At 37.5% G+C, this 25,236-nt stretch overlaps 1 long non-coding RNA gene and 1 pseudogene across 1 annotated transcript in view; both read right to left on the bottom strand.

The window, feature by feature from the left end:
• The window catches only part of LOC109549748 (uncharacterized), a 339,321-nt gene that overhangs the window by 92,790 nt on the left and 221,295 nt on the right, over positions 1-25,236 (bottom strand). The window lies entirely within an intron of this gene.
• Positions 1-25,236, bottom strand: part of LOC101339609 (uncharacterized) — a 31,987-nt pseudogene that overhangs the window by 997 nt on the left and 5,754 nt on the right.

The following is a 25,236-nucleotide window of genomic DNA, read 5'->3' as shown; positions in this document are numbered from 1 at the left end:
GCCAGAGGACCTTATAAGGTCACTTAGACCAAACAGCCATCTAATATTAAGTGGTGTGGTTTTTCAGATTGTATGTCTCCTTCTGGGAAACAACAGAACCCACTGATGTGGCTCAGATCCAAGGAGAAGCTTCCTTAAGCAGAAATGTTTTCATTAAAATGCTTATTTGAGTTAAAAAGATTAACTGTAAAACATGATATTTTTTCTTTAAAGCCAACTCCTAACCATGGAGTTTGTTTACTTCCCTGTTAGACACCGGTTTTTCCCTCCTTACTATCTCAGAATCCATACTGAATGGAACCTAATAGGTATGAACAGGTTTTCTTTTTAATTTACTTTTTTTACTTCTGGATTCTTTGACTATGAAAATGAGATATTAAATTTCCACCCTTTTAAAATCACAAATTTGGGGTTGTAAGTTAGAAGGTAGCAAATATAAAATAGTTTTTAGTAGCTAAAAATTATCGAAAATTACATCTTAGAGTCAGTGAGATAAAAAATGAAGACCTGGGTGACCAGGCTCATTTTTGAAAAATCTTCACCTGTTTGTCTTTTACCTGGCTGAGAGAATAAGAGGAAAGAATCTGCAATATTGCATTTCTCCTCCCTTGAAAGAGCAGCAGATCACGGCGTCGACAGCAGAGTATGGCTGTCAAGAAACAAATCAAAGATGCGCTGTCTTCCTTAGTAAATGCTAAGAGCTCGAAGAGTTGCCACACGTGCTGGCCTATTAACTAAAAGGTAAGGGGAAACTGGTTGCACATTCCCTCTGATTCTATTTGTATGTATTCTAGATAGTGATTATTGTGATTTGGAGACCATATAATGTGATGGAAAAAATTAATTAGAATTAACTCAGTGAAATGACTGTTGATGATCTCTTTCCTTTAACCGTCCTTACTTTTATCTTTATCTGAAATATTTGACTATCCCCTGCCCCTTAGAAAACTGTCTTTTCTCATCCTTGTGCTATGCTCCCTCTACTGTGACTCACATGACCAGAAGGTAATACTCTACTCTACTCAATACCATCCCCAAACTTTCTAATCCTGCTGATATATTAGTATTTCCGAAAGCTCAAGGGCTCTAGTATTCTTTCTGGAACTCTTAGTAATCTTATTTGTACCTTGTCAAATCTCAAGTGATTTCCAAAAACCTCACGGACTGAACAAAGCCCACTCTAGATTTCCCACATACCCTGTCCCTCTAATTACTCTGTCCTTTAGGTAGAGAAAGTGAAACGCATGCACTGCTGTGACAAGGAGATATTATCTGTTTGCTGTCTGTGATCAGATAGTGCCATTGAATATATGATGAGAATCATATTTTGTGTTGAGGGCATTCATGACAGTAAGGGCAGCTAACTGCAGATAAATAGGGTGCCAAAGGTGATTGGATTAGCCAGCAGAGAAGGGTCTACTGGCATTTGCATTTGATAATCTTTTATCTAGAAATGAATTAAGCTTGATAAACCATTCCTACTCTGAGAGATAATTTATGTAAATTACAAGAGGAGGCAATAAAAGTACAAAATGTTCCTTAATTCTTTAGAATTTACTCTAGAGCTTCAGATCAGCAAGCCACTTTGTAATATTTCTATCAAAGAAAGAGGAAACCTACCTTTTTATCCCCAATGAAAAGGGAAAAGTTGGAATATAAAATTATCACTGGTGAAGACCTCAGGTACAAAAGAGAGATAAGTGACTTCAAAGGGGAAAATCAGTGCCTGAGACCTGTCAGCGGAACCTGACAATGTACAGATGATAATTTAATAGATAATATTCCTAGGGAGGTGCATGAGGCAGTCTCTGATTCTGCTATAATACATGAAACAATTCATGTAACATGAGTTCACCAGGAGAGGGCTAAAAGGAAAAAAAAATACAGTGCAGGAGGTAGCTGATGATTCTTTAAGGTCTTCTCAGGTACCAGATAAGGAGACTTGACTGAAAAATCTGATGATAGTATCTTGTGGTTTTGAGTTTCCACTTCTTAAAAACTAATAATAGTTAAGGGCTTGACAAAGAAAATGTAGTAATCCCTGGTCTTGGATCAGTAATTCCGCTTAAAGGCTCAGCAAGGTATTGTTTACAAATAGAAACACTCATGGTTCACATGACACGTTTCTGTACCATCTTCATGTTTTCTAAAGTGCCTCTCCCCAGGAGTGAATGAACGACCTGCCTGGCCAATGAACTTGCATTTCCCAGTTCGACTGTCACTACTACAGCTGCTCCTCAGTATCCCTGGGATTGGTTTCAGGACTCCAGTGGACACCAAAATCCACAGATGCTCAAGTCCCTTATAGAAAATGACCTAGTATTTGCATATAACCTACACACATCCTCCTGTACACTTTAAATCATCTCTAGATTACTCATAATATCTAATTACAAAGTAAATGATAAGTAAACAGTTGCTAGCATTAAGCAAATTCAAGTTTTGCTTTTGTGAACTTTCTGGATAATTTTTTAGTATTTTCAATCCATGGTCGGTGAACCCACAGATGTAGAACCTGTGGATCTGGAGGTCCGACTGTAGCTTCTTCATCTGTCTAAAGGGAGCACAAATTCAAGTCTGTCCCAATTCGCTGGAGTGAGGGAAGTAGGGAGGATAATAGAAAAAGGATATGACATCAATAGGAAAAAGAATAATTTTTTAACCAAAAGTAAAATGTTTAAAACACTTTTGAAAATATGGTATGTAAATAAAAGTTAAAAACAGATTTTCAAAAATAAGGTGGAGGTGTTGTAAGTGACAATAATAGTAAGATAAACAGCATTCCTAAACCACCTCTCCTTCCAAGAACTGTGATTCAAGCTTCCTAAAGTTCTACATCAGAAGTGTTCTCAAAAGAAGCCACCTGGAAAGCTTGAGATTTCCCAACAATGTTAACTGGCTAAGTTGCTATCCCCACCCCATTCCCACTTCCTAATGCATACCTACAACTACACTGCTTGGAGCAACAGAAAGTTTAGAGCCAGTCATCTAGACGAAGTTACCGTCTGACCATCACTGTTTAAGAATGAGCTGGTTAACACAAACCTGTTCTCAGATCCAAATTTCCAGCAGTGGACAAGTGCTGGGGGGAGTGCAATGTGACACAGGGAACACGACCTGTAGCAAATAAGTTCAACGTTTCCCATGAATGCAGTAAAAGCCCCAGGCTAGGTGCTTCATTTCTCAGAGGTATTCGAGAGAAATTTCTCCCCAGTTTGGCTACCCAAATGTATTTTCTTAAAACCAATTGCAAAAATGGGACCTTAATCTCTGTAGTCACCAAACTCAACCCAAGTTTCACATGAGCCCAGAAAGAAGCTGTGTATTAAGGAAATCCTTGCTTCTTGACTCATAATCCTAAGAACCCAATGGAGAGCCTCTGAGCATGACTGCCTTACCTCCAGGAAAAGAGGTCAGCATTGCCCAGGAAGAGCAGGGCTGGGCAAGAAGTGGGATTTTATTTTCCCTCAGAGATACAATCTCTACAGGCCAATTATGCTGTGCTTGTTAGGTTTCCATTGCTTTTTCACCTTCTCTGTATGGTGACTCTCTCACCTTAAACTCTCATCTGCTTTTAAAAGAATTTACAAGTGAGAATTCAGTTTTCCCTGAGCCAGAAACAGGAGAGAAGAGAATCTGAATCCCCAGTTCCCCTGGAGACATTCTCCTGTCTTTGTTGAAGTTTCACTTTGAGGTAGTTAAAACTTGCCCATGACTTTCTGTCCATGTACTCATGATTGAGACTATCTGAGCCAAAGTGCCCAATTATTTATGGACCGTCAAGGGGATCTTTGGGCAATATCTCCTGTAACAAGGTTCTGAAATTGTACATAAGCTACGATCATATATTATCTACACAACTTATGCAACTTTTTCATGGGACGTATCTCCATTTTGTCTCACTATTGGGAGGTTCCTTTTAACTGGGCATTGTCATTATGTATTTTTGTATCTAGATTTTTGCCCTCATTTTCTAAAAATACTACAAAAATTTACTACCCACTTAAAGGCATCTCAAATCTGATAGCCATCCCACTGATGGATATTTAGGTGGTTTCTAATTTGTGGCTATTAAAAACAACACTGCTATGAACATTCACATAAACACACTCACACACACACACACTCATCTTTTGTCCCAGACATGTACTGTACTCATTTCTGTTGCCTAGTAGTGGAACTGCTATATCACAGATTATGTGTGTGTCCCACTTTAGCTAATATCACCAGTTCTGTCAAAACAGATGTTTCAATTATATTCCCACCAACTCTGTATGAGTATTCCTTTGCTCTAACATTCTTTGTCCTTGGATTAAGTCTTTTTCATTTTAGCCATTCTGATGTGTACATAGTAGTATCTCACTGTGATTATATTTTACATTTCTATGATAACTAATGAGGCTCTACATATTTTTAAGTATTTACTGACTATTTGGATATTCCACTTTCTGAGGTGTGTGTTCAATTTCTTGCCTATTTTCCTATTGGGTTATTTCTCTTTCTCTTATTGATTTTAGTTCTTTATATATTTTGAATATGAGTCACTTGTCATTTATATGTATCACAAATATTTTCTCCCACCTATTCATTCTCTAATGGTGTCTCTGATGAAGAGATGTTCTTAATTTTAATGTAGTTCTATTCATAGTTGTTCTTCATATAGTTACTGCATTTTGAGTCTTGAGTGAGAAATCTTTGTCTCTCCCAAATCACGAAGTTATTCTTCAATGCCATCTTCTGGGAGTTTTAATGTTTTACTTTTCACATCTAGATCAACAATATATCTGGAATTTATTTCTGTGCATGATACGACATAGGAACCTAGATTCATTTTTTTCTATGTGAATATCCACTTTTATTGAGAGACAATTCTTTCCTCACTATTCTCCTGTGTTACCACAAACCAAATTTTAATTTATATGTGTAGGTTTTTCTCTAGACTATTTTTTAATGATCCATTGGTCTACTTAGATCTATTATTATACCAGTACTGCATTGTCTTAATTACTGTAGCTTTATAATAAACCTTGTTTATAGCAGTATAAATCCTCCAACTTGATTCTACATTTTCAAATTGTTTCGGCTCTTCAATCTGACTCTAGAATTAGAATTAGATTTCCAGGGGAAAAAAAAAAAAACTTTGTGAAATTTTAATTGGGATTTTACCTAAAAATCAATTTGGGGAGAAGTGACATTTCTATGCTATTCAGTATTCCAATCCATAAAAAAAAATATTCTCCCATTTATTTAATATCTTTCCTTTTTTCTATGTATATTTTTTCTGTGTGTTGTATATGTCTTACTAGATTTGTTCCCAGGTATGATGGTTTGAAGTGCTGTTTTAAATAGTAACTTTTAAATTATATAAAAATGTAACTGGCTTTTATATATTAAATATGTATATATGAAATTACTTTTGTGGATGAGTGGTGTTATTTCTTCCTTATATATTTGGTAGAATTCACTGGTGAAGCTACCTGGCCTGAAATGCTCTTTGTTAAAAAATTCTTAAATATGGATTCAAATTTCTTAGTATATAGGACTATTCTATTTCTTCATGTGTCCATTTTGGTCAGGTTTATCTTTCCTGGGAATTTATCTTTTTCATCTAACTTTTCAAATTTATTAGTCCAAATCTGTTAATATCTTCTTATATATTTTAATGTATATAGAATCTGTGGTAATGTCTCTTTTCTTTCCTAATATTGCCTATTTCTTCCATTTCTCTTTGTCTTCTTTTATTTGTCTTGGAAATGGATAATAGTTTACTATACACTATTTTTAATATCACTTGATGCAAGGAGAACAAAGATGGGGTAGTCCCAACCCCTTAGAAAATACCACTTAATAGGTACAGGGAGAAGACAAATATTTCCTCTTTCAAGCACTTAAATCTGGAAACTATAAAAGAAATCAAACATCATGATAAATTTCCTAAGATATAGGTGAAGAGAACAGAAGTATCCACCACCCAAAAACATAAAACTCAGTGTCTGTAATCCAGTAAAAAATTTTCCCAAGCATACAAAGAGGCAGAAGAGTTTCCAGGCCACAGCCCAAGGAGAGGGAATGCAAACAAGCCATAATGAGAAGAAAAATCAACGAATAAAAATCATGCAGTAACAGCAGAGGTGATAAAATTAGAATACAAGCACATTAAGATAGCATTATAAATACACTTCACATTTCAAGAAGACAGAGAAAACACTAAGCATGATGAGGAAAGAAACCAAAGATATAAAAATACCCAATTCAAACTATAAGGTGATGAAAAATATGATACCTAAAATGAAAAATACACTGGATAAAATCAATAGCAGATTAGACACTGCAGAGGAAGAGATCTGAGAACTTGCAGACATAGCAATAGAAACTATCCAAAATGAAGTAGAGAAAAAAAGAGTGAAAAAAATTGAACGGTGCTTCAATAAGCTGTGAGAAATATCAAACATGAAATCAGAGTCCCAGAAGTAAAAAGGAGTACTGGGGTATAGGGGAAGACATAATCAATACTTTAAAAATATTAAACTCAAATTTCCAAATATAATGAAGAGAAAGAACCTACACATTCAAGTAGTTCAGCAAACCTCAAGCATTTTTTAAAAATGAAGAAAAACATTACAAAGTGCTACATTATCAAAGTGCTGAAAAGCAATAATAAGAACAAAATTATGAAAGCAGTTGTAAAAAAAAATGCATTACATAACAGAGAAAAAAAAATATTAACAGAAAAACTGAAAGAAAAAAAATGCCAACCTAGAATTCTATGCCCAGAGAAAATGTCTTTTAAAAATAAAAGAGAAATAAAGATACTTTCAGTTATTGATAAAAGTATTCATAGTCAACAGACAAAATATTACAAGCAAAGTTAAGGACATACACCTAAGAAAAAATAAAGATGAGAATAGAAATCAATGGAAAAGAGAAAAATAGAAAAAAAAAATCAAGATGAGTCTTTGAAGGCATCAATAAAATTGATGAACTTCTATCTAGACTGATCAAGAAAGAAGAGACGAGACACAAATTATCAATATAAAAAATGAAAGGGGTGACATCACTACTGATCCTACAGACATCAAAAGAATAAAAACAAAACCTTATGAATATAGTCTATGTTAATACATTTGACTACTCAGACGAAATGGAAAAATTTTTAATTTCTTTCACAAGTTTTGTGCTGCCAAACTCGTAAAAGAAGAAACAGATAACGTGAATGGTCCTATATCTAAACAACAGACCAAATGGCTTTACTGGTGAATTAAACCAAACATTTTAGGAAGAAGTATTGCAAAATCTACCAAACTCTTCTAGAAACCTTCAGCAGAAGTAACTTTGCTCCTTTAATTCTTTAAATATTACCCTGATATCTAAACCAAACAAAAACATTGCAAATAAAAAAGAAAACTACAGACCAAAATCACTCATCATCATAGACACAAAAATACTTTTAAAATATTAGTAAATTGAATCCAGCTTATAATAAATATGTTATTTCCAAGTTGACTTTATCCCAGAAATGCAAAGTTAGTAAAACTTTCAATTGGTCAATATTCTTCAAAAGTGTCAAGGCATGAAAGACAAGGAAAGACAAGCTGTTACAGAATGAAGGAGATTAAAGAGAAATAATAAGCAAATGTAATGTGGGATCCTGGATAGTATTCTAAATTAAAAAAAATAAATAAATAGTGAGAAAACTGATAAAATTAGACCAAGCACTATAATTTACCTAAAAATGAAATAATATTAATTACACCAATGTTACATTCCTGGTTTTGTTATTTGTACTATGATCATGTAAGATGTTAACTTTACGGTAAACTTTCTGTACTATATTTTCAAACTTTCTTTAAGTCTAAAACTAGTTCAAAATAAAATCGTTTTTAAAAAAACTAAAAAATGTGATTTACCAAATCAAGAGTCTACAGAGATTACCTATATATGATAATATATATCTATTGAGACATATATATGATATGTATGATATCTATTGAGATATATATATGATATATATGATATCTATATGAGATATGATATATCTCAATAGACATGAGAAAAATTTTGACAAAATTCAATATCCATTAATTATAAAAACTAAGGAATCTAGAGATAGAAGAGAAAGTCCTCGGTCTGAAAAAGGACATTAACAAAGTTCTAATAGTCAACATCCTTCTTAATGGTGAATGACTGAATGATTCCCCTCTAAGATCCAGAAAAATGAAGCAGATTTACTCTCAACACCCCTATTCAACACTGTATTAGAGGTTCTAGTCACTGCAATAAAGAAAGAAAAAGAAATAAAAGGAGAATCTACCAATAACAAAAAAAAGGAAATCTAATAAGGGGTTTTAACAATGACAAAGGATGCACATCAGTATGAAATAATAAATTTTATTTCTATATTCTAGCAATGAATAAAGTGGAAACTGAAATTATAATAAAGTATCATGTAAAGTACATTAAAAATCATGGAATACTAGAAAAAGAGCTAATGAAACGTGTAAGATTTTTATCATGGAAACTACAAATTGATCAGAGACATTAAAGAAGACCTAAATAAATGGAAAGAAATACCATGTTCACGAACTGTAGGATTCAATATTGCTGAGCTGACAGTTCTCCCCTACTATTTGACTTATAAATTTGATGCAATCCTAATCAAATTTCCATCAGGCTGTTTTGAAACATTTGACAAGCTGATTCTAAAATGTATGTGGAAAACAAGGAACCTAGAATACAGACTAAGTAATTTTGAAAATGTAGAACAAATTTGGAGTGACACTCTCTGATTTAAAGACTTACTATTAAGCTACAGTACTCAATACAATCTAACACTGCTTTATCAGTAGAGGCATGGGTCAATGGAACAGACAAAAGAAGTTTCCCTTTCTAGCCAAGAGACAGAAACAGGGCTTGAACTTACCCTCCCATCAGAAAGAACTATAGATCAGGACAAAATATATTAAACTACAATTTTCATGGCATTGGACATCAGGCAATGAAGGACAATGATCCATGAGATATGGTGAAAAATTACCACGTTAACACTAATCAAAAGAAAGCTAGAGTTTCTATATTAATATCACTCAAAGTAGATTTCAGAGCAAAGAACACTACCAGGGATAAAGAAAAGCATTTCATAATAGTAAAAGATTCATCAAGAATACAGAAGAATTGTAAATACTGAGGCACTTAATAACACAGCCTCAAAACACATGAAGCAGAAACTGATAGAAATGCAAGGAGAAATAGGCAAATTCACAATTATAGTTAGAGATTTCAATACTTCTCAATAATTGATGGAACAAGTAGAAAGAAGCGAATAATAAGGAAATGGTAAGGAAATAGAAAACTTCAACAGCACTATCAACAGTGGACTAATTAACATTTATGGAATACTCCAATCAACAATTACAGAAAACACCTTTTTTTCAAGTATGTATGCGACATTTACAAAGATTGAACATATGACTGGTGATAAAATAAGTTTCCATTAAGCAAAACAATTCAAGTAAAAAATATGTTAATGCCTCATAACCCTAACAGAGGGCTTGACTGAGGAAGGGCCACACCACCCAGGGTAAGCCAACCTGGACCCATCTCTGAGCTTTTTCCGCTGGAGCTAGCAGACAAGTCAGGATTTTGTCTCTCACATCATGTTGTATATCTGGGGCCTCCAAGGGTCACTTTTTCCACCTCACAGAGGAAATCGATGAATGATAGAAAAGAACAAGCTGCACAGAGAGAAGCAAAGCCAAGAGGCAGGAAATACGAAAAAATTTAAAAAGACAAACTTCAAGAAAATCTTTAGACTCTAGATTCAGTTATTCATGATACTGATTACAATATTCCACAGTTAAGGTATTTAATTTATTTAATTTTTAGCTTTGCTTCTCCAGTTTGTTTTGGGTCTTGTCACTTGAAACTCTAACGGTCCTAACTATAATGGTAACACTACGGCTCTGTGGGTTTTTCACATCTTCACCTGAACGCTGATCCACACACAGCAGACTTAAAGTGCCAGAACTCCCTGCGGTATCCCAAAAGGCGTGTCCTTGTCGAGAGTTAGGACGCCTTTGGGTTCAGACAAGCCAAGGCTGAACTGCATCTCGGCTGTATGTGTTGATTACTCGCTGTCTGAGCTTGCATGAGTTACGTATACTCGAAACTCATATTTTATCCCCAATGTGGATAATAATATCTGTATTTTAAGGAAAGGCATTAATATAAGCTTACAGAATTTAGGAGACCTTTAAAGTTTAAAATTAGTAAGTGTAGCACAGAGCTAGCTAATATTACTCTGCTCTTTCAGATTTTTATAAATCTGACTTAAATCCTATATTTATATAACTGATGGGAATTCTAATACCCCCTCTAAAAGTCTCTAGACTTCTTGGCTCCCAAAAAGTGAATAAGCATCTGTGAAACAGAACTACTTTATAACAGAACCCCGCAAAGCACAGTCATTAAATAAAAATATATAGAACAGGTGATCAAGTGTCCAGACTGCTCATAGGGGCTTGATGAGGAAGTATCACAGCACTGCCACCAGGTACTTGGCCAGAAGTTGAACAGGGTCTCCGTGACTCAGGTCCCACAGCAGGGTGAATTCACTCAACTTTCAGTTGTCCATACCTTTGTGGCTGTAAAGGCCAAAAGTAGGGGTAGAAACCAACTGGGCAGAAGGATTTGCTTAGATAGAGTAGGTCAAGGTAGTCAAGGCCCAGGGTTATAGACTAAGATAGTAAAAAACAGATGAAGCAGACATCAAGCCTATAACGAATTAACTCTAGGACTATATGTCTTCTGACCTCTGTGCTTATGATTCACTTGTGAATATTGGTGCCCAAACAAGGAATAGTTCTCTACAGATGGAGCAGTTTGTCTCAGCCCTTTATTCATCATCATCCCTCAAAGAAAACTTTTTAGACATCTTTTTCTTAATCACCCACCCCATGAAAATTTAATACCTTAGATATTCTGTATATCTGTTTAAATGGTCCCTTTGAAGGACCATAAGCCATTGCAATATCGAAGATAGATAGATATATATATATATATATATATATATATATATACACTTTTTTTTTTTTTTTTTTTTTTTTGGCGGTACTTGGGCCTCTCACTGTTGTGGCCTCTCCCGTTGCGGAGCACAGGCTCCGGACGTGCAGGCCCAGCGGCCATGGCTCACGGGCCCAGCCGCTCCACGGCATGTGGGATCCTCCCAGACCGGGGCACGAACCCGCGTCCCCTGCATCGGCAGGCGGACTCTCAACCACTGCGCCACCACGGAAGCCCAATACCGAAGATATTTTTGCCCCCCGCCCATGAAGACCAATTTTCACCGCTTGGGGGATGATACCTCCTACAATGAGAATGCATGAGACAGAATTTGTTCTTTGTTGCCAAAAATTAGAGGTCTGTTTTCTAGACACTACTCTGGCGTCTACTCTTCTGTCAGACCCCTTAGATTGTTTGGGATGGACTAGTGAGTTGGTCAGGGAGGACAGGAGGTGGGGGAAAATGGGTAGAACACTTTATGAGGAAAAAAACAAAGATAATAGCAAACAGTTATCAAGTGCTTTTTGTGTGTCAGCCATTTTACTAACTGCTTTACATATATTTCACTCAATACTCTCAAATTTCTCATGAGGAGCTTATTATTCTTCGTAAGTTATGAAAAAGAGAGCTGATTCTTAGAGAGGTTTTATAACTTGCCCAGGATCGCACTTCTTGTTTTGTTATCCTGCTACACTTTGATGAGGAAGATGTAGAAGGCTCCAAGCAGTCAGGAAATAGTATGCATACAGCGGCGAGATACTTTCCACGAGATGGAAAACAATCTCATGATAATGAGGGTCAGATTTCACCGAGAGTAGCCTAGCCCAAATCTGGAACGAGAAGGACAACCAAACCACATCAGTCTGACTTGGTTGTGTATATTTTATAGGACCTATACTTTATACAATAGGCTTAGATCTCAAAATCCTGAATTTTAGTGGGATGAATAGGGGAGAACCTGATGGTCCCAGACATCATGATAAGGGACAGTTACAGAGTGAAGCTTCAGCTTGTATGTAAGGGAATGTGTCCCCAAAAGACCTGTCACTGTGGCTAAATGCTGCTACGGCTAAGAAGTAATACAAATCATCCAATTAATATTCAACCGAGATCTAAGAATTATGCTCAGTGTGCGATTCACGTCCTCCATTCACCCATTAGTATGGGGTCCTTAGATCTTGGGTAAATGGACCTAAACGACTATGAGAAATGAGATGCTTTCTGAAATGCAAACTGAAGTGAGGGCCACTTCATTTTCTCTTAGAAGCCTTCACCATTATAACAGCCTACATGCAGAAAAGAATCCCTTCTTCCTTTGAATATCAGGACTCTTTATGAACCCTTTCTTCCTTTGAGTGTCAGGGCTCTTTATGCGCATACCTCGTGTTATCATTTTGCACTTTTGTTCTATTTCCCCGATAATGGTGTAGCAAACTATTGCCCAAAGGCCAAATTTGGCCTGCCATTTGTTTTTGCATGGCCCACAAGAAAAGAATATTTTTATATTTTTAAATCGTTGAAAAAATAAAAAGAATATTTTATGATGTAAAAATTATATAAAATTCAAATTTAAAATTTCAGTGTCCATATATTTAGATTTATGGCTACCAGCCACATTCGTTCTTTTTTTATGTATTATCTATGGCTATTTTACTGCTACCACGGCAGAGCCGAATAGCTGTGATGTAGAATGTATGGCCCACAGAGTCTAACATATTTTCTATCTGTCCTAATACAGAAACAGTTTCCCAACCCCTGCCCTAGAGGACTGTAAATTTCTTGAGGTAGCGGCTATACCTGAACACAACTTTGATACCCCACAATGCCAAAAGCACTGTCTACAACAAAGTCAATGCCTACAAAATGATCAACTGTAACTTTGTTTTAGAGAAGGCTGAGAATAAAGATAAAGTTGGTCAAATTAGAGGAAAAATATGACCTTTGTGACCTTGTAATTGAAGACACTGAGATGAAATTCAGACATACTTTAGGCTCAGTGATGTCCACAGGTAAAAGGGGCACATTTGTCTATATCCATGTGGACTATTAACCTTCACCATTCTCGGACTTCCCTGGTGGTGGAGTGGTTAAGAATCCACCTGCTAATGCAGGGGACACGGGTTCGAGCCCTGGTCAGGGAAGATCTCATATGCTGTGGAGCAACTAAGCCCGTGCACCACGACTACTGAGCCTGCGCTCTAGAGCCCACAAGCCACAACTAATGAGCCCATGTGCCACAACTACTGAAGCCCCCATGCCCTAGACCCCTTGCACCACAACTGCTGAGCCCATGTGCTGCAACTACTGAAGCTCGTGTGCCTAGAGCCCGTGCTCCACAAAAAGAGAAGCCACTGCAATGAGAAGGCCGCGCACCACAACAAAGGGTAGCCCCCGCTCACCACAACTAGAGAAAACCCAGGTGCAGCAAAGAAGACCCAACACAGCCAAAAAAAAAAAAAAAAACCTGCACCATTCTCAAGTCTCACTCCTGTATCTCTTCCTCCTTCCCCTGTACTCTCAGCCATGGGTACTCCATCTTATTTCACAGAGAAAATAGGTGCCGGTGGAAACCCTTCAACTTCTGATCACCAACGCCCAAACGCAAATCAACCAAAAGCCAACCAACTGACTTAATAATGAGACCAAAAAAAAAGAAGAGTCCCTCTTTTATACCCCTTGAAGAGAGTGAGAGGACCCACTATTACCATATTTTTTGTCTCCTTCCCTTACCTATCCCTTGTGTAATCATTTCTTTCCCCTCTTTTACCTTATTTAGGTTTATCCTCAGAGACAAGGTACACTCACAGACAATGCCAGCTCACAAGATTTACAGAGATTAAGTAGAGTTTTGGTGTGTGTGTGCGTGTGTGTGTGTGTGTGTGTGTGTGTGTGAGATGGGGAGGGGAATACAAGAAGGCCTTTAATGTGGAGACTTGAGAATAACATCTGCAGAGCAGACTGACCTATCCTGATAACACAAAACCAAAGCTGTATTATCGTTCACCGGCTTCTCCAAGAAAACTGCTTTTCTTAGATTAACTATGTCTTAACATTGTATTCATTTATTTCCTTGTTTATTTGCTTATTTTTTTCCCAAGATCTCAGAGAAAAGAAAGTTTGCTGAATTTTCAGAAATTACAATTTTACCTTTTGAATGGTACCCAATATACATGCAATAGTTTTCTTATTATTCATATGCTAATTAGCAGTAACTGAATCTCATATTTTTCTTAAATAATGTCATTGTGTACAAACAACGCTCGATTATATCCTTATCATGGTAAAATGTGACTATGGTCGATGTTTCTCCTCTCATTTATTTCCATTACGCAGACAGAGCCTGTATACCCACATGCAGTAGGTCATCCACAAAAACATTTTAGTCAGCGTTGACAGCAGCGCCCCCCTTAGGATACTGACTCACACAATTAATGAACCGGACTATATATGTCACACAATATTTTAAGTGAGTGTTCAAATATGAAAATGCATTTTGTTCCCAATGGAAATACAATAACCTCTTTAAAATGTGGTTGAATAAAATCAGTGTTCCAAGGTACGATCCAAGAATGGGTCAATGATTACAACGATTTTTCATGCTGCTATCAAAAACAATAAATGGTATTTTCCTCAAATACTCTGAGGCCATATGAACGGATACTGAGTGGTTAACAGTGGGAAGTTCTATTACAGCAGGGCTTAGTTTCTCTGAACATGCTGCTGGGACATAAAAACACCCTTACACCCCACACCCCAACCCAATCACTCAGCCTCCTACACGGCACCACAAGTACACATTTTGTCATTTCCTTCCTGGTTGCCGGGGCAACGCAGTAACAATGCTTCATATCTGAGTTGGGTGGGAAAGCACACGAGCAAAGCTCTTTTCTCTAAGTGATGCTCATGATTCATCGAGTTGCCAGTTTTGACGTTAATCCAGATAACTGCCCTAGTAGTTTCTGAAAGGCCCCCTTCACCTCCTTATTCCTCAGACTGTAAATCATGGGGTTCAGCATGGTGTCAAAATGGCATAGAAGAGAGAGATCAACTTCTCCTGAAAGACAGAAGGGCTGGAGCGTGGTTGGATGTAAGTGAAAAGGGCCACGCCACAGCACAGGACAACTACTGCGAAGTGAGAGGCACAGGTGTGGAAGGCTTCCTTTCTCCCCTCTGTGGACTGGATCTTTAGGGTGGTGGAGATGATCTGGATGTAGGACAAGAGAACCAAGCAGAAAGGTGTCATCAGCAGAACAATACTAGAAACCATGACTGCGATCTCATTGGAGGAGGTGTCCACACAGGCCAGCCTGACCACAGCTAGGAGTTCGCAGGATATGTGATCAACATACTTGTTGTGCCCATGGGCAACTGAAAGGTGATGGTGGTCTGCATGAGAGAGCTGACAGAGGCACTGACCCAGGATGTGACGGCCAACTAGTACAGAGCCCTCCATGCATGATGACCAAGTATCTCAGGGGGTCACACACAGCCACATAGCGGTCATAGGCCATCACTGCCAGAAGAACTAACTCAATCCCACCCAGGCCCAGGGAGGAAAATAACTGGGCTGTACAGCTCACATATGGGATTCCTTTATGTTCTGCAAGAAAATGCACCAGCATCGGAGGGACAATGCTTGTGGCATAAGAGACATCAACAAGGGAGAGGTTGGTGAGAAAGAAATACATGGGAGTCTGGAGTCAGCTGTCCAGTCTGATCAGAAGAATAATGAGGAAGTTCCCCAGCACTGTCACCAGGTACATAACCAAGAACAGGACAGAGAGAGCCAGAGAGAGCAACCCGAGTGTCCCAGTCACTGGACAGGCCAAGGAGAATGAATTCTCTCACCAAAGTATGGTTATCTGCTCCCACTTAAAAATGTGAGGATTATTAATCTGCAGAGAGAGACAGAAATAACAGAATCTACTGAATCACAGAACCATAAAAATAACTTTTATCAATACAAACTATATACAATTGGCCACCCTTAGTCAGATGTTTCACATCACTCATGGGCCAACATGACAGGCTTCATCCTGATATACACTGTATCCATTCTGCATCAGAGAACAGGACAGCACCTTCCTAAGGACTTGATGTTGTCTCTGATTCTGCATCAGAGAACAGGACAGCACCTTCCTAAGGACTTGATGAGGCCCAGTTAAAGCCTGAAGATAATGCATTACAATTTTAGGAGCTGCACATCTTTACCAACTTGCCTAAGTTTCTAGGGCAAGGGAAGGATGGTAGATAACAATGGCAGGTAAATTGATAAACAGTGAAGAAAAGCTTGGTAGGAAAGTTACAAAAACTACCTTAAATATGTCAACTAGATCCATTATGATGACATGTATAAATCTATTATAAAAAGAAATATTGAAAAGAGGCAGGGGCTTGTGAAAAGATCTGGAATCAGAGACTCTAGGTTTGAAAACTGATTTTATTTACCAGCTATGTGATGTGGGTTTAGTGACACTTTTACATATGAAACAGGTAATATCATACAACTCACAAGTACATTTAAGCTCACATGTAGGTAATTTATGGAGAAAGTACTCTGTGACCTATTACTTGTAGCAGTACTGTAGTAGTATGGGTATTAGTAGTCAATGATCTCTGCCTTGGCGTAAATAAAGTAGCAAACATGTTTTTCCCATGTAACCCCCCCCTCAACGATTCAGTCATAAATAATATTGGAGGCAACTTTTAATAGAACTGAGGGCTTAGGAATAGCTGGGTCACTTTGAGGGCCTGGGGACCATTTGTCTTTCTGATAGCCTTGGGTCTCTTTAGCCTCAGTGAGATACAGTGGGGTAGATGATTGTAATTGTACCTTGTTCTTTTCATTTTTCTCCTTTCAACTTGCTGCTGTTAAAAATCTACCCTTTTATATGGGCTCAAAATGAAGGAAATGAGAGTGTGAATGCTTGACTTTTTATTTACAAAAGAGAAAGGGAAGCAAATGTTTAAATACCTTTTTTTTTTTTTTTTTGCTGTACGCGGGCTTTCAAAAAAAATGAATAGTCTTAGGTTAAAATTAATCAGGTAGCATACCAACGGAAGATATTTCAGCTATTTTAATAAAATACTTTGCTGTAAAACATAGTATAATAATTCTACAGATAATAAATTTTAGAAATAAGACAGGACAAGATTGTGGATTGTGTGGGAATTCTGCTCAGGATGAACTTAATTCTATATACATTTACACATCATAGATCTGTTTGTGCATGAAAGTGATGTGAAGAAATTTGTGTTGCATGATTAACGTGGAGGCAGTGTGTAGGATGTGTGGAGTGGGTAGAGCTTACGTCAGGGAAATTTACAAGGAAGGCATTACACTTCATAAAGTGGGATTGATGAGGGCAAACGTAAGTGTGAATGAACACTAAATGAAAGATGGAAGATACGTAATTAAAACAAAGATTTATTTATTTATTTGAGGCTTAAATAAGTGAGGATTTATTCTATGGAGTGGTGAGGAAGAAGAAAAAAATCAATCATGATGTGTTAGAAGAGTGGGCGAACTTTTAGTTCCATTGTCAGACATGAAGAAGTGAGGAAGGAATACAGCATGTGGGGAGATGAATGGAGATGTTCGTGAGATATTTATGAAATATTTTTTAAATTGTTGGGAAAAGCATCTGGAGCTTTGGAGGGAAGTCTAGGAGATAAATGTAGAATTGAGGGTGAGCTACATATAGTTGATAATATTACTGTAGTTAGAAATCAAAAACCCTTCAAGAAAAGAAAACTATAGAAAGAAGAGTATTACCTGTGAGCAAGAAACTTACAAAGTTCTCACAGTACGGGGGTAGGAGAATTTCGGAAAATTACCCAAGAATGCAGATGAGGAGTAACAGACTGGAGGAAAATCCGATCAGAAGTGAATGATAGAGTTGAGAGTTGGAAGGAGGAATTAGTTAACACTGTTAAAAGTTAGCAATGAAAATGAAATGAAAGTTTCTGAGTTTGATGCCTGGAAGGCCATGAGTGACCTTTAAGAGTACAGTTTCTATGGATTAGTGAAGGTGAAAACTGCATTTCCATGGCTTAAATGAAGAACGTTTTGAGGAAATAAACCCAGCAAGTGGATACCAATCATTTGAGAACTCTGGATGTGAAAGAAAGAAAGAATTAGAGTGAAAAATAGCAAAGATTCCTCTCTCCACGGTGAGAGGCATGTATATTTTTTATAATGAGGGAAAAGGAGTCCATCAGAAGCAGGAGAAACCCCAGGATGACAAACAGACTAAATGAAGAAATAAGATCCTGAAAGAGAGAGAGAGCATGGAACCAAAGGTTAGATCAATTATCATCACCAAATAATGGGTACCTGCCCTAATTCAGTCATTAGTATAGGAATGTTGGGTCTTCAACTGCTTAATTTCACCGATGATCCTTTCAGTAGGCCAATATTATCCACATTATATAGGTGAAGAGTAATGAGACTCAGAGAGGCCAAGGGGCTTGCTTCAGGAAGTGGAAGAGAATGAATTCAAAGCAGAAACTATTAGACTCCGAAGCTCATACCTGCACTCAGTGGCACTGTCACCTGTGTGTAATGAGGCACAAGCTGTAGTGGAGAGATGTGCAGGGTGAGTAAAAGGAGCACCGGGGGGTCACTGGCTGGCGTGTTCTCCAGGCGGCTTGCACATGCACCAGGGGGAAAAAATGATGTGATGATGATCTGTTTTGTGTCATTTCCTCTATGGATGGGTTAAGTCTTTGAACACAGGTAAATGTAATATTCGCCTTGAAACACCAACATCTAGCCAAGATGAGACTTTATAGATATTTGCCAAATTAACATAAAAAGAAATGTCTACTTTCTGCTGCAGATCTGCTATATATTCAACAAAGTGAACAGATTTTTTAAGTTAAATATTTTCTTGCAGTCTTACAATTATATCTGAAGGCCTTCTTTGAGGCAAGTAGATGTTATTTCAGCCTGACCATGTTGAAGAAAAGCAAAGTGAGGGGTGGTGGTAGAAGTGTCTTGATAGAGCAGTGGAGGACGTCAGGTTTGTGGACATTACAAAAGAGGTTTATGAAAATTTATGTATCTGAATCATGAAATATATGGCCATTTCTAGACCTACTTGCTTTGTTTTGTCCTTTAAGAGGTTTTCAACTTAAAAACAGAACAATTATTTTGCCAGCAAAATGGGCTTATTTGGGAGAGGGTTTACTGCAAGAGAAATCGCAATGCAGGACATGCAAGCCGTAGAGAAGCCATAGAAGTCCCACAAACAAAGGAGAGGAACCTTATAGAGTAAAAGGAGGATGTTGGGAAGGGCTGTTTTGAACCAAAGTCCTTTGGAGGAAATTGAGAATTCAGGGTTGTGATGGTTTCTCACTGGCTGAGTTGCTGGGGTAGTCTGGTTACTTACAAGAGATGCAATGTGTGTATCTTTTCCTGTTGAGGTTTGTAATTGATGATTCTTTCCTGTTGATGATCCTTCCCTGGGGCCTGTAATTGACAATTCTTCCTGTAATTTACACTGATGGTCGGCTTGACACTCCCCATCAGGCCTCCCTTAGGCAGGGTTTTCCTTTATTAATTTTCACACAGGTAAGAGAGTTGAAGGATAGACAATATTCACTTTTCTGCTCAGAGACCCTACCCTAACCCCAAAGGGTTTGTGGATGACAGAAGCAGCTCTGTTTCTGCCCTCAAGCCCTCTTACTGCCTTATCTCCTATTTTCCTTTATTTTGTACTTTATTTTGTACACTGCATGAAAAGTTAGTGAATTAGGCAGGCATGGAGAAATAGTAAGAATGAATCAGTCCTATAAAAATTTTTTAAATGTAAATTGCTTCTTATTAATATTCAAAATTGACATTATAACATACAATTCTACTGAAAAAGCACTTTCTGGGTGAAAGAAAGCAAAAAGTCAACTCCATTCCTCTGTACATCTACATGAATTCATACCTCCTTCTCTGCCTTCGACAGAGTAGCCCCCATTTGCCGCAACTAGAGAAAGCCCACGCGCAGCAACGAAGACACAATGCAGCCAAAAATTAATTAAAAAACAAAAAACTGAGACCCTTACAAATGACAGAGGGATGAGGAATGACACAGAAATTATAGGAAAAATCAGGCATGAGGTTTGGAGAGCAAAGACCAACTCCTCACGGTTAAAATATAACTTTGCTGAACCTAGTTAAACATACTTCCACGTGCCTTCTCCCATTATTCCAGTTATTAATACAACAAATAGAACTAAAATGCCTTCTATGACAAAGAAATGAAAACAGAAAATTAGTTTTCAGATTCCTAATACATTATTTTATATAATTTAATACAACTAATTAGTTCAATTTAGTCAGTTATGATTTTTTTTTGTTTAAATAAAGAAAATGTGTCCATTTAAGCTTAAACCTATTTGACCTCTGTATTGGGATTCTAAACAGTCTTGGATGGGACAAGTGAAAGCCCTGAATAAAGAAGCAGAACACGTGACTGTGGGCCCCACATATTTATACACCTGCGCCATAGCAACGCACTTTCAGTTAAGGAAAGAGTTCTCTGACTCGTGACTCGAGAGTTGGCTGATGTAGACACTGAGTGTATCCACCTTGAGAAGTAGTATTTGCATCATCCTCATGTACGGAAACAGGGCCCAGGGCCCTGTGGGTGGCTGACATCTCAAAGATGAGTCTGACATGCTGAAAGAAGAATTAATTTTTTTTTCTATTTGGGGTCTTGTTAACCTCTTTAGCCTGATACGATTACTTGAATTTTTACTTAATCAAGTCCAATTTTTAAAACTCAGTTTCTCAAACACGTGCAACCTAACATTCACTTTTGGTGACATATTTTATTATGGTTTCATCATGTGAATTCTCACCTTCTTTGTATTTCTTGTCCCCTGTTACTAAGACCAGGGTTTTCTTTTGCAGTAAAATTCCCTCTGTCTGGCAAGTCTCCACAGTGCAGTCCCTACAGCCAATTCTAGAGGAACCAAGCCTGGGATGGGAGGAGACATAGATCCTAACTCCAATTCACTCCCTAAGTGCTGAAGGTCTTTGCATAAACCATTAATTGCCTTACATCTTAATTTATCTGTTATTAAAAGGAAAAACATAGTATCATGTGTAGCAAACCCTTCAGAAATAATTGAGACAGAAGGCTTTAAAGCAATTAATAATTTATCTTTTCTTGTCTGGAAATGTAATATGTTAATATTCCCACCATCTGCTAGTTAATACTAATACCTAACTAAAGATTTTATAATTCTGGGCTTTTTCCTTTAGTGTCTTTGTCTCTTTGTAACAGTACTAATAAACCTGGGAGAGGTCTGTTGAAAAATATTATACCCAAGCCTCATGCTTTCTGCAAAGCAGAATTATTTTACTATATAATTTGCTATGATACTTAGAATAAGGTTTCACCAGTCATGTTTCATATCCCTAATCCAAAGTCCCTAATACGTCACATAATTTCACACTCCCACATGCTGTTGATGCCTCTCAAATATTAATCAGTGTCTAACAAAATAAACATCTCTGTTAGCATCTATGTCTAAGTGGATCTAAAGAGCTTTCCCTTCCAACAAAGAGATGGACCATGTAGAATAGAAACCCCCAAATTCCTTGGGCTCCAGGCTCATAAGTCATCTGGGACTGACTGTGATTGTGAGGAGCACTGCTGGGAGCAAGCTGACAAGAGCTCCAGAAACAGCTCCAACACAGACCTAACGAGCTTCGACAGCAGTTGCGCTGGCCAACGTTGGGCCAACAGATTCCCCTCGGGAGCCCCATGCATTAGAATGTTAATTGCTGCCCCCATTCCCAATTCACAAGAGCAGGGCCTCCATGCTGCCCTTCTCCCTGTGGAAGGCTGTTCTCCATCCTTCTCCCACCAACATCTTCATTATAGCCTTAAGTCACTCTAAAAAGAGAAGCAGCTTACTGAGGCTTTAGTACGTTCTCCTATAACCCAAGTCAAACTTTAGCCTTCAATGCCCCAATCTAGGGAGAAGTGATGGGGCTGCATCTAATTCTAGCGTAAATACCATTTCTCCCCTTTTGGATCCAGATGCCCTTATTTCTTCTCCTAGAGACAAGAGAGATGTACACCTCAGTCCCCTGATGTACGTGCAGTCTCATGGGCTTCTGTGAGCATTGGGAGTGTAATGGACATCCTAGTACATTTCTCATAGTACTACGAGCTCAGAAAATAGACATCAGCATTAAATACACAGATTTTAAAATCCAGCTCTACAGAAAGTTGATAAAGGGAGCTTCAGCAACTACTGAAAAAAAATGGAAAAGCAGTAAGGTCACCCAAAATCCTTAACACAGAAGGGTGAAACTTCTACACCTCTTTAAACATTTTTCCACGTTTACTGATGTATAATTAACAAATAAAATTGTAAAATATTTGATGTGCACAAAGTATTTGATATATGTATACATTGTGAAGTGATTCAAACTATTTTTTAAATTAAATTTTGTATTTTAAAATCATTGTGGATTTACATGCTGTTGTATTAAATAATACAGAAGTATCACTTGTACCCTTTTCTAGTTTCCCCCAATGGTAATATCTTGCAATTTATAAGTTTATAGCTTTACATTTAAGTCCATGGCCCACTTAGGTGAATTTTTTTAATAAGCTGTAAGACCTATGGAGCTTTTTTTCCTTTTGCCTATGGATGGATGGCCAATTGCTCCAGGACCATTTCTTGTAAAGTCTATCTTTCTCCATTAAATTGCTCTGGACCGTTGTCAAAAATTAGTACGGTACATACATGTATTTATTTCTGGGTCCCCTATTGTGTTCCACTGATCTATGCATCTATCCCACATAGACGGGATACCACATAGTCTTTATTACTGTCGATATATAATAAACCTTAAAACTGGATAGATTGATTCCCCCCTCATTTTATATTCCTTTTTCAAAATTGTTTCACTATTCTACTTCCTTTGCCCTTCTATATAAATTTTAGAACAGTCTTCTGTATACGTACAAAAAAATCTTGGGCTTTTGATAGGAATTGTGTTAAGCCTATTATAAATTTGTGGAGAATTCAAATCTTTACTGAGTCTTCCAATCTGTGAACACAGTATCTCTCATTTAAATTTTTCTTTTATTTGCAATATGTAGTTTTAAGCATATAAATTCTGTATATTTTGTCAGATTTACATAAAATTATTTCATTTTTGAGCTCTTGTAATTGGTATTGTATTTTTAATTTCAGTGTTCACATATTTATTGTTAGTATATAGAAATACAATGGATTTTTGCTTCTCTTATATCCTGTGGCCTTGAAGAATTTACTTACTCTAGGAGATTTGCATAGATTCCTTGGGATTTTCTAGGTAGACAACAGAAACTATCTAGTAGGGACAGCTTTATTTCATCGTTTCCAATCTGCATGCCTTCATTTTCTTTCTTACTTTACTGCATGGCTAGAATGCCTAGCACTATGTTGAATAAGAATGTTGAGAGCAGATATTACCACCCCATTCCTGATCTTAGGGGGAAATCATTCATTTATTATTTAGTATAGTGTTAGCTGTGGGCTTTTTGTAAATGCTGTTTGTCAAGTTTAGGAAGTTGCCCTCTATTCCTATTTTCTGAGGATTTCTATTATGAATATATGTTGAATTTCATCAAATGTTTTTCTGCATTAGATGATGATTATGTAATTTTTCTTAGTCTATAAATATTGTCTATACATCGATTTATTTTCAAATGTTGAACCAGACTTGCGTTCCTGAAATAAACTCCACTATGCTGTATACTTCTTTTTATATATTGATGTATGCTATTTGCTAAAACATTGTTAAGAATGTTTACATCTATTTTCAAGAGATATATTGGTTTGTGGTTTTATGTGTCTTTTTTATGGTTTTGGTATCAGGATAATACTAGCTTCATAAAATGAATTTGGAAGCACTTCTTTCTTCTAATTCTGGAAAATATCAGGCAGAATTCGTGTTAATTCTTCTCTGTCTGTAGAATTTTCCAGTAAAACCATATGGGCCTGGAGAGTTATTGGGGGGGAGTTTTTACATTATGAATTCAATTTTCTTAACAATGAGAAGATTAAAAGGAGGAGGGTACCTCACTACAGCCACGTAGGGGTGAAAGTCTAGGCTCTCCACATAGTTTCCACTGATGCCCAGGTGGAGAGGTGGCTCACTGCTGGCTGGCATGGAGGAAAATCCTGGCACCCTACTTGGTCGTCTCTAACACAACCCCAACAGGAGCTCTGCAGAAGGCCCTTGACTGAGACTTGGAACAAAGGATGAGCCTAAGACTGAGAGTCAGAACGAGAGAAAAGAAACCTCTACCCCCATCAAAACTATGTGCCGGGGCTTCCCTGGTGGCGCAGTGGTTGAGAGTCCGCCTGCCGATGCAGGGGACACGGGTTCGTGCCCCGGTCCGGGAGGATCCCACATGCCGCGGAGCGGCTGGGCCCGTGAGCCATGGCCGCTGCGCCTGCGCGTCCGGAGCCCGTGCTCCGCAACGGGAGAGGCCACAACAGTGAGAGGCCCGCGTACCGCAAAAAAAAAAAAAAAAAATGTGCTGGAAGGCAATGGAGTGACAATTGTAAAGTGCTGACGAAAAAAGAAAAGCTGTCAACCCAAATTTCAGTGAAAATATCTTTCAAAGATCAAGAAGAAATAGGAGTTCATCAGAAAAAACAAAAACAGAACTTATTGCTAGAAAACCCACACTACAAAAAAGTTCTTGGAAATTTGTCAGACAAAGGGAACATAATACCAGACAGAAATTTGGATACACACACAGACATGAAAAGTGCTGAAATGATAAAACTGAGGATAAACATTAAACTCATTTTTAGAAAGTTTTAACAGATGACTATATAACAGAGAGTCTAAAGCAGGGTCCACTCAGTGTTACCTCATGCGAAGGACACAGGAGCAGCATGTGGTCTTCAGCCTCTAGAGACCAGACCACCGCAGAGTCAGATCCAGGCTGGAGACTCAGTGTGCTTCTAACATAGTCTGCTTTTAATTTGGTGTATCCCTGATCTAATACCTAAATAGTACAAAGAATATTTTTAAAAATTAGGATGCCAAGTGGGATTAAAGTAGTCATCTGAACGTTTAATGGATAATTGATGATTTAAGGAACTACTGTTAAATTTTATTAAGTGTAATAATAGTATTTTGGTAATTAACAAGTCTCT

The sequence above is a fragment of the Tursiops truncatus genome, chromosome 9 (assembly GCF_011762595.2).
Source record: "Tursiops truncatus isolate mTurTru1 chromosome 9, mTurTru1.mat.Y, whole genome shotgun sequence".
In the NCBI taxonomy this organism is placed as follows: Eukaryota; Metazoa; Chordata; class Mammalia; order Artiodactyla; family Delphinidae; genus Tursiops; species Tursiops truncatus.
The sequence above is the reverse complement of the archived record's forward strand: the minus strand, read 5'-3'. Positions and strand labels throughout refer to the sequence as shown.